General features: G+C 36.4%; 1 long non-coding RNA gene across 1 annotated transcript; it reads right to left on the bottom strand.

Moving 5' to 3' along the window:
• Window positions 1-325: 325 nt before the first annotated feature.
• On the bottom strand, window positions 326-8,522 carry LOC132619344 (uncharacterized). The gene is made up of 5 exons (XR_009574695.1): window positions 8,400-8,522; window positions 5,907-6,982; window positions 5,004-5,060; window positions 4,054-4,110; window positions 326-865 (listed from the first exon to the last, which is right to left on the bottom strand). It is a non-coding gene; the product is annotated as an uncharacterized LOC132619344 (long non-coding RNA).
• Window positions 8,523-11,259: the final 2,737 nt, after the last annotated feature.

Below are 11,259 nucleotides of genomic sequence, written 5' to 3'. Positions count from 1 at the left end.
TTTAAAGTTTTCGACCTCTTGTGGTCGAAATATGAAAGAATATAAAAATATTTCGACCGCATGAGGTCGAAATTCAAAATGTTGCCCAGTTTTTCGACCTCGAGGTCGAAATTCTAATTTCTGGGTATAATTTCGACCTCATCAGGTCGAAAATTATCAATATCTGGGTTGATTTTTGACCTCATGAGGTCGAAAATCTGAAGAAAAAAAATTCCAACATTCAGCTGCTTACAGCAGCCCACCTGCCAATCTCTTTCATCGACCAAATCAACAATGCAATTCATCAACACATCCAATTCATCAAAGTACTTCTACACTCATAAACTACAACATTCTACAATCAAATTCAACCTCAAATTTCAATTTAAAGTACTTCTAATTCAAATTACAACTAGATTGAAACACTTAAACATCATAAACTTAAACAACCATAAACTACATTCTGCAATCAAATTCACCTTCAAAGTACTTCTAATTCGAATTAAAACTACATTCAAACACTTAAATATCATATACATATCCAAGAAAACATAGGAAAATTAGAATCCAAAAGTATACGAATCAAAAAAGTCAACGTTGGGTGTTGGAGACATGGTCCGAATCCTTCTCACTATCCTCATCCACAAGACCATGAACTACGTTGGCTTGTGACATACGTCGTCTACCATGGGAAGGTCGGGGGGGGGGGGGGTGGGTAGGCTGTGACCTACGAGCATCCCCGGGATATATGGGGGAGGAGATCGATCTCTGCCGGGAATCCAAAGGGTTCCTGGCACTACGCCCTCTGGTGGTATAAACGGACCCTTCTTCTTCTTTGACTTTTCGGGGCTTTAGCAATAGCCTTACCCCTATTATCACCCGCCATCTACACAAATTAATAAAAAGAAAGGGTTAGAAAAAATGTTGAACGAGACATACGTACTAAAAAGTTACTAACATCACTTGCTCAATGGATATCATGAAACGTATGCACAGGACACGTAAAAGATGCAATGGATATCATGAAAACTAAGTGTTAATAAAAAACGTGGGTAGGAATAAAAAGTTAGTCATGTAAGTCTCTAACTAAGTGTTAATATAAACAAAAGTAAAAGCATGTGAGATTATTGTCAAATGTAAAGTTTCAGAAAGTAAATTACAGAAATTAAAAAAGGACTGTGAAAGGACTATGATCTTCAGTTCCATATGTTACACCCCGGAAATTTTCCCGTTAAGCGTACGGTGAATAGGATAACAAGGATATAGTGTATACGATGTTGTGGAGACGAGTGATAACGTTCATTTGATTGGTATCGAGGTATTGAACAACTGTTAAGAAGGTCCCGTAAGGATCGGAGATAAAACGAAGTGACAAAATAGGACTCAGTGAACTGGCGAATTATACGGTAGGTTATACAGACCGTATAATGGTTTTACGGCCGTATAATGAACCGTTAAAGTGTCACAGAAAGAAGTTGAGAAAAAGTGGGGTTTACGGTAGATTATACGGACCGTATAAAATTATACGGCCCGTCAAATGAACCGTCAAGTTGACACCGAAAGGGGTGATCACTGAGTCAGTTTTACGGTCAATTATACGGACCGTATAATGGCATCGGGACTGGTTTTGTATTTATAAAAATATGATCCAAGTTTCATTTTCTCATTTCCTCTTCTCACTACACGACCCAATCTCTCTCTCTAGAAACTTCCAAACACTCCAAACCAAGAATTCAAGTGAAAATCAAGATCAATAACACCCAAATTCATGAAATCAAGAGTGTGAAACTCCTCATAGTTCGTCTAAGTCAAGGAACTCCAAAGAAGGTGGAACTAGGGTTTTGTCTAAGTGGAGTATTTCAACTCAAGACTTGTTCAACCATCATCCAAGGTAAGTTTCATGATCATTTCATGTTGTTTAAGGTATTGGGAGACTTAGATATTTGAAATGTAGAAGAACATAGAAAGTGGGTCATTACTGAGTGAATAGTGACATAATTGAATGATAGTAGAATTGAATCATGAAAGTTGAAGAGTTGTGATTATGAATACATTATAAATGATGTTTATATCATGAAACAAGTATTAAACGCTTGAAAACACAAAGATGAGTTATAAGGAGAAATATGGGAAAATTGGAGGAAAATGGTGGATTTTGCTAAATATACATAAATGATGATTGTTGATTGTGACATTGTGAGTAGTATTGTGAATGTTGGGAGTTGATATAGAACATGGGAGAAGTAGTATAAAAAAAGGGAGTGCTGCCCAATTTTTTCTAGAATTAACGATGCGTTCTTGTAGTCGATTAACTAATGTTAGTCCAATTCTCTCGTGAAGGTAACGACGTGACCTTGAAGGAAGACAACTGATTGATAACGTAGCTAAGCGACAAGGTATGTGAGGCTAGTCTTTCTTTCTAATGGCATGAATCTTTTAGCTTGAATCCCTATTCCTTCCATGAGTTCTTACATTCTAAGAAGTTAAAAGCTTATGCCTATGAATGTCTATATGAGATAAGTTATACGATATGATGACACTAGAATGATGATGATGTTATTCCTTGCCTACACTCACCTTATGTACTAGTCCTTTCAAGGTGAGACAGAACGTCCATGATGGTTCCATAATGTAATCGGGGGATCACGACCTTACGTCACCCCGATAGAGTAAAGTTGATCATGAGTCTTATATACGCATTATGACAAGATAAGTATTTTATGGTAAGCATATTACTATGAGCATTTACATTGAGCATGTCATGAGCATTTCACACCGGGCCTAGTTGGCCGGGCAGACACCGCTTCGGCGGGCGGCGATACGGATACACCACGACCTACGGGCGTGGGCAGACACCACTAGTGGGCGGCATGAGATGGTACCCCGGACGTGGGAGGCCTGGACGCGGGCTAATATTATTGATTATCACACCGTTCCGACAAGGACGGGCAGCTTGCATATGATGCATACATGTCATGATGATGAGTATGAGTAAGATAGCATGCATTACTTCATTTATGATTATCAGTCAGATCCAGATGTCTCATGTTGATGTTATCCTCATATTATTGATGTTTCTTTTCATTATGTATGCCTCTCATACTCGGTACAATATTCGTACTGACGTCCTTTCTTCGGACGCTGTGTTCATGCCCACAGGTAGACAGGGAGGAGAGCTTGGCCCAGGTCCTCAGTAGCTGTCAGCTGTTAGATAGCACTCCATTGTTCGGAGGTGCTTATGGCTATCCTTTTGATGTACATTCATATATGCATATTTTGGGCATGACGGAGTCTTGTTCCGTCCATGTATTCATTATGTTAGTAGAGGCTCGTAGATACGCAGTGTGGGTTAGATGGTCTCACAAGATGTTTTCATATGTATGTATACTATCTTGATGGTCGAGAGGCAAATGTATATAAAGTATTTATATTTCGATTAAATATGATTTTCCTACAATTGGTAGGTAAAATTGATAAAAAAAAAAAGTATTAAATGAGCAAGATAAGTAGTAGAGTGAGCGGTGCTCGGTAACTAGCTCTGGGTACCCGTCGTGGCCCCTAGCTGGGTCGTGACACCATACCAAGTTCTCATTTTAGATTATTTTCAATGTTTCATAAATATTTTGTGGAAAAACAGAGCCGTAAAGTTCAGTTCAAGAATTTAAGGGTGCTTTCTAATCACAATTACTTTTTTGATAGGTAAGCCAAAGAAATGATGTATAAGCTTGCTGCTCAGGAATAATTTAAGAAACTCAAGAATTTGAAGTATGTACTCAACCAAAACATTAATTCACTCAAGTGATGAAGCTTAATCCACATCAATTGTGCATAGAGCGCTTCTTATTTTGGTAAAAAAATTAACTTATGCCTGGATGGTTAGGGAAAAGAAACTCAAAACCTTGTGTGTCTGCTCACATAGCTATGACTTGGCAAGTTTGGCAGATGGACAAGGAACAAGGTACATATTAGAATAGAGATTCAGACCATTTGGTCAACAATGACATTTCTCTTCCACCTTGATATTGACATGGAAATCTGAAATTACAACTTCCAAACAAGAGCAAATAATCTAACCTCTGCTGCTACTTTCTTGTATCTAGCAAATCTCCCTTAACTCCGGCAATTGACAACCTATTCCAAAAATAAGGAAAAAATAATAAATCATATAAAATGACAATATGCATTTTAAAAAAACACCTAAAACCTTGTTTTCATATTTTTCACTTTCAATACATTCAAACAATCAAATATTTGTTGCAAAAACTATAACCAAACACAACTTCAAAATTCCAAATAAAGTGAAAAATATTCGGGTTTCATGGCCAAACGTCTACCAAGACCTGGACACTTTACTTCTAAGCAGACTAGCCATCTTCCAATGCAAGCAGCCATATATTTTTTTTTATGACATGGGAACCCGCAGCCATGTTTTTCCTTCTTTCTTTTCATTTGGCATCACCTACAGTCTGCTAATATAAAAAATTACCATTCCAGTATGTTTCAATCGTAAACAATAAACATCTAATATCATATTTAAAATCCAAAACATCTAATAATAATTTTGGTAAAAGTTCCCATTTTAGAAATGTGGACATTAAATTTGGGAACTGAGGAAATAGTTAGTGACTATCAAGAATTAACTTGTCCTTGAATGTGGTGCCCTATTGATTGTATTTGAATAGCTTGACTATGTATGGCTAACTATGGTGCTATTTAACTGCTTTACTGGTGATAAATGAAATACTAAGTTACCAAAAAAAAAAAATGACAATATGCATCAATGTTTTGGTTCATATGTATCACCTCTTAAAATTTACACAACAATCATAACTCATAATTGCATAAAATTATCAAACAGTACACAACAATCATAACTCGCAATACAAAAGGAAGCTTAAGTATTCGGATACTATGCATTAATGTTTTGGTTCAAAGGACCTTTCTCTATTTTTCTAGCTTCATTTGCATGTAAGATTCTCCAATTTGTATTGTCAAAGACCAAAATTGAACAACAGAACATATACCTTGGGGGAGAATTCTAACAACTGGTTGATGATCTGAATATGGAATTTCAGCTGCTTCTGACAAAAAAAATTTGAAAAAAATAAAAATACAAAAGTAGTCAGCCTTAGAGGTTTGTTGAATTGCAGTACAAGCACATGAGAATTAGAAAATATGAGAAACTTTTAGTCTAATGGAAAGACCTGAAAATCTCAAAATAAAGCCAACTGTCATCTGTGGCCATAATTTTCTAGAGCAGCCAGTTCACTGTCATACATCCCACATTTATTGAACAATATAGGATATTAAACCAAAGTTAGTCAAGTTGATTGTATCAGCAGAAATAGATTCAGAGCTAATGTACTGGAAATAAAGCTATGCCAGAATAAGGTATGATAAGATTTAACAGTGATGGAGCTTGTTCACCAAAACTAATCTCTATCAGCCCTATAATAGTACGCACGGACAAGGATTATGCACAAATTCATTGGTCTTGGTGGCATTGAGCGACAACACACAACATATCTCTACAAATAGTAATTATTTCCCAAATCTTTCCAACAACATTGTACTTTGCACTTTGGCTCAAATAGCTACAAATGCAAAACCAACAACATTTCAATTTTAATTTCAATTTACACTTCGTAAATTTTTTACAAATTAGCTACAAATGCAATCTTTAAACACAAATGCTATCTTTAAACCAAATTAATTGGAATTTCAATTTGAATACTACAACAATAACATTCAATTTCAATTCAAAACCCAAAAATAAAGTTAACATTCTAAACCCTAAAACAAACATTGAACAATCAATAAAGTTAACAAATCTGCTAATTAAACTACAACTATACAAAGTAATGCAACTAATAATGATAAAATGAGATTGAAAACCAAAAACCAAAAAAAAAAAAAAAAGGACTAACCTAGCTCACTGTTCAGTCGGCAGCGGCTGGTGGCTGCTCCAATGACTTAACTGGACGGCGTCGCCTACTTGAAGAATGCCGGTGGTAGTGGGTGGCCAGAGATTGTTGCAATTTTGATTTGAGCAGCTTTAAGAAAGATTACTTTGTGCTTCTTATTCTTTTTCTCTTCTCTTTCTAGTTTTAGCTTTCTCTTGTTCTCTTTACTGTTGTATCAGATTTCTTGAGTTGCAAATTCATTTTGCAACAGAGATACGGTGGTGGGGTGGCGGCAATTTTGGGGAAATGAGTTTAGAGGGTAAAGTGTTTTTTTTCAAGAAAGAGGAGAGTTTTGGGGGGAAGATGAAATATTTGTGTGGGTGTATTTTTCATTGAACTTTTTTCACTGCATATGGTCGAAAAAATTAAGTCAGATTTGACCAAATTTGACTTAATTATTTTGACCTCATGCGGTCGAAATTTGATTTTTTTTATTTCTTAATTAATATTTTTATATTTATATAATATACTTTTGTGTAAAATGATTTTTTTTACATTTATTATTTGTACAAAAAATAATTTCGACCTCATGCGGTCGAAATTATATTTTTCGTTAAAATCGACCCCGCGTGGTCGAAATCCTAAAAAAATAAAAAAATAAAAATTAATTTCGACCCCGCGTGGTCGAAATCCTAAAAAAATAAAAAAATAAAAATTAATTTTGAAAATTTCGACCACATGAGGTCGATTATTTTTCGACCAAAAGTGAGGTCGAAATTTCCAGGCCGAAAACGCTACTAGCATGAAAAAATGAACCTCGACGTATTAATAGTTTACGTGAAGATCTTGTTTCTTCTAATTTAGGCTACATCCGATTATGTTGCTTAGATTTGAACTCTTGTTGAAATTTCGACCAATTATGTAGGTTTAAGTGAATTCATTGATTTCAACTTGTTGACCTAGAACCTCTAATTAAAATCATAATTTGGTCACGTCTAATCGATACAACGCATAATTAATAATGTTCAAACCTTTTCCACTGTTTTCTTGGTAGACTGCGCAGCATTCCCAGCGTTGTCCATCAACTGACTACCCTTTTCCTATTGCATAACAATAGCACAAGTGTTATCTATGATATAAAAAGTAGTAGCTAAAACCATTTTAGCCCTTAAATACGTACGTCGATTGCATGAAAGAACATTTGATCTTCTCTTTTTTTGTTTTATGCATTATGTATATAATTAAATCTACCGATACAACTAATCCAAATTTGTGCCAGATGTCGGTCCTCGCTGAGAAATGTAAAACATTTCTTACCAAGAAATTATCTATTATGACTGTTTACCCCGGATTCGGATAATCAATTGAATTTGTAAGTAGGTATAGGATATGCGCTTTGGGTCTTGATGTATGGCAGATAGAGAAAATGTGTATATGAAAGCTCTTTAATGAAACGGCTACTGATGACAATTTGTTATGATAGCAATGGGAAACACTTGATATAAGAAACACAATAATAATGGAAACAAACGGCCTTGGCCGAATCAAATATTGAGAGAGAGATTGGATATGTGAATTCTTCTATTATAAGTGTTCTTGGAAAGTAAAAGGAACCAACCCTTACAAAGGAGGGGGAGGTGCCCTATTTATAGTGTAACCTCTGTGGTTTCATACAATATGAACTAATAAAATAATAACAATAAGGACAACTCTGCATGGATTTGGTGGGATTAGACTGACGGCGCCGTCTGACACACGCATGGTGGGTAGTTGACCATGACAGGACGCTACTGACGCGGGGCCTGCGTGCAACGGCCATACGGACCAACGACTACCCGGACTGATAGCTACACGGACCAACGGCTGTGAATTCTCGGGTGACCGGTCTTGGTCGTTCCAACGACGTCGAAGGCAGATCGGTCGGTGCCCTCGCATAGCCCCGACCTAAGCATTACCCCGGTCAAGGGCGAACAGTATCCGACACAGTCTCCTTCCTTCCTCCGGTTCCTCGTTTCACCGGTTTACCTCATATCCGATTTTTACCGTATACAATGACAACTCATAACATAAAAGTTGTAGTTGAGAATGAAGGGATCTTAACTATCCTACCAAATATTTTAATATCTCAAATAACCTATAAGTTGCAAAAGATCTGAAAAGCCTTTCTTCTTTTCTTATGTCAAGACACTAAATGCTAAAGGTGATCAGTGGCGGGGTCAGAGCTTTTATTTAAAGGATTCAACATACAAAAGAGTAAACATACGAAGTAGCCAAGAGGATTCTACATGTAACTACTATATATACATACAGTTTAATTTTAGCGTTGTATATACACACACACTATAAGAAAAATTGAAATTAGCTACGAACTTCATTGTTAATTTTCCGTTAAATAGGATTAGCGACGAATTTTGTTATTTAGCTTTATCTGTCTCTAATTTCATTTTTTTTCCTGGTAATACTCCTGTTACTAGAAGTTAAAAAACAAAAAAAGGAAATCGCATGAGCAAGGCAGACCTGGGCTTGGCCCTGGGCATTTCCAGCTTCGTGGCTTATTTTCGAAGTATCCATGATTTGTTTTTGAACTTGAAATAATAGTGTAATTGCTTTGAATTACTTATGGATGTGTGTAAATGTTTTACAAAGACTCTGTACTTATAGAAATGTAAGCTCATCAAATGCCGACGTCTATAAAGGCCAGTTACCACGTACATCATTGGCCACACGACTAGGATGAGGTTGAGTACATTTATGGGATTTAACTTATATGGAGATATTATGTGAATCTTAGTTGATGTTCCTCCGCTCCACTTTGGTTGTCGTGTTTATAAAAAATAACTGATTCAAAATAGTGGCCGCTTTAGAAAATTAAGATAATATTGATTATTAATTTCTACTTTTATGCTTACTCAATAATGCGGAGAAAGATTAATCTGGCGAAAAAAAAAATTAAACTGTGATAAAAAATAAGAAAAATTTAGTCAAATTATTCTTTTAATTAAGTTTCTCTCAAGAAATATGCAAAAGAAAAACATGATAAATAAAATGGACTAGAGGGAATATTAATATCCTGTTCAAGTAGACAGTGATAATTGAACGTCGGTATATGTTTTGAAAATATAAAGATATTTTGTACAATTGATATAGTTTTAATTTTTGACCCTCCCTTCATTGTTTCACCCTTTTTATCATTTAAATAATTTTTTTAAGTCTTATTTTTACAGGTATGCTTGTTTTCAGAAAATTAAAACAAAAAAGCGACATCTTTCAAAATATCAATTCTGCCTTTATTTTAAGGAGGAAAATTAAAATATTTTCTTAAAATGTAAATTCTTATAAATAAGTTAGTAACGTTGATGCCTTTCCTTAATGATATTTAAATTTTGTATAATTATTAATTTCCTAATCTAAAATAATTAGTTAATAAATAAATAAAAAGAGAACCAGTGCATCTCTTTTTTTTGTTTTTGTTTTTGATAACCGTGGTATCCCGACCAGCTTGCACATATCTCGAGTTCTCGACGTCTAATTCCACGAGATACCTGTCACCTCCCATCAGTCATAGGTACTAAATAACTCTATCCATTAAAATTAGAACAGATAAGATCAAATCACCTAATATTTTTATATGTGCTGTGAATTGAACCTAAAATTTCATGATATTCGATCCATTTTATTGAGCACTAGGCCATACCCTTAGATGCAATGCGTTTTTACTGCAGCAAGATTCCTTCTTATCCCTTCTTACTGTCGATACACACAACACGGCACACATCACACTCACACAAGTCACAATGCCAATTTCTCTCCACTCAATTGGTACACATCATTCTCACTTTTTCATTTTCATCAAGTGGATACAACAGTTTCATATGTACAACACCTGGCCCACGAAACATCCCCTGATTATAACAGTCTCACAAAGACTAGCCAAAAATGTAAGTTGGTAAAGGTAGGAAATCAATCCGTGATTTGTATTGATGTATGAAAGTCATTATATACAAAGTACGTATCTCCTATCAGAATGATACTAGGCTAAATTATAGGACCTAATTACTATACATAAGGAAGAAAATATTTACAATATTTATATAGACTATTACATAGTCTATCACACCCCCGCAGTCGAAGCGGGAGGTTATCGTACGCTTAGACTGTCCCTGAAATCATCAAAGAGCACGCGCGGAAGACCTTTAGTGAAGATATCTGCGATCTGGTAACGGGACGGGACGTGAAGAACACAAACTTCTCCACGGGCAACTTTCTCACGTACGAAATGTATGTCCATCTCAATATGTTTAGTGCGTTGGTGCTGAACTAGATTACCTGACAGGTATATGGTACTAACATTATCACAATAAACCAATGTAGCTGTCCGGATGGGACAACGGAGCTCCAAAAGAAGGTTGCGAAGCCAACAGGACTCAGAGACGACATTAGCGACGCCACGGTATTCGTCCTCGGCACTCGACTTAGACATAGTAGGTTGCCGTTTGGATGACCATGAGAGGAGATTATCGCCAAGGAAGACACAGTAACCTGATGTGGATCGGCGAGTGTCTGGACAACCACCCCAATCTGCATCTGCATAAGAAACAAGAGAGGCAATGGAGGATTTGTACAGTTGGAGACCAAACTCAATAGTACCTTAAATGTATCGGACTATGCGTTTAAGAGCATGCATATGTGCAACCTTTGGATCATGCATGTGAAAGCATACTTGTTGAACCGCATATGAGATGTCTGGTCTTGTGAATGTAAGGTACTGCAACGCGCCGGCCAATTTACGATATTGGTGGGATCATCGCAAGGAGGCCCGGCCGTGGCACCAAGTTTGGCTTTGGTGTCGACCGGTGTCTGACTTGGCTTACAGACAGTCATTCCCGCACGCTCTATAATATCTGCTGCATAATTTTTCTGAGAGAGAAACATGCCGTGTGAAGTCCGGGTAACAGCGATACCCAGAAAATAGCTTAGAGGGCCCAAATCCTTCATAGCAAATTCGGCACTAAGTAGAGACATGATGGATTTTCTGAGAGCATCTGAGGAAGCTGTGAGAATAATATCATCAACATATAGCAGAATGTAAGCAATGTCAGAACCTCGATAATAAATAAAGAGAGAGTGATCAGATCGGCTATGTGAAAAACCAATAGTGGAGATATAGTCTGCAAAGCGTTGGAACCATGCACGGGGAGCTTGCTTAAGTCCGTACAACGATTTCTTCAAGAGACAGACATGATGTGGATGCTTTGGATCCTTAAACTCAATAGGCTGATGCATATAAACAGTCTCATTAAGATTACCGTGTAGGAAAGCATTCTTGACGTCCAACTGATGAATGGGCCAAGAGTGTGCAAGTGCAATGCTCAAGACA

Source organism: Lycium barbarum, chromosome 11 (assembly GCF_019175385.1).
Source record: "Lycium barbarum isolate Lr01 chromosome 11, ASM1917538v2, whole genome shotgun sequence".
Lineage (NCBI taxonomy): Eukaryota > Viridiplantae > Streptophyta > Magnoliopsida > Solanales > Solanaceae > Lycium > Lycium barbarum.
This window is presented reverse-complemented; position numbering and strand designations above follow the sequence as displayed.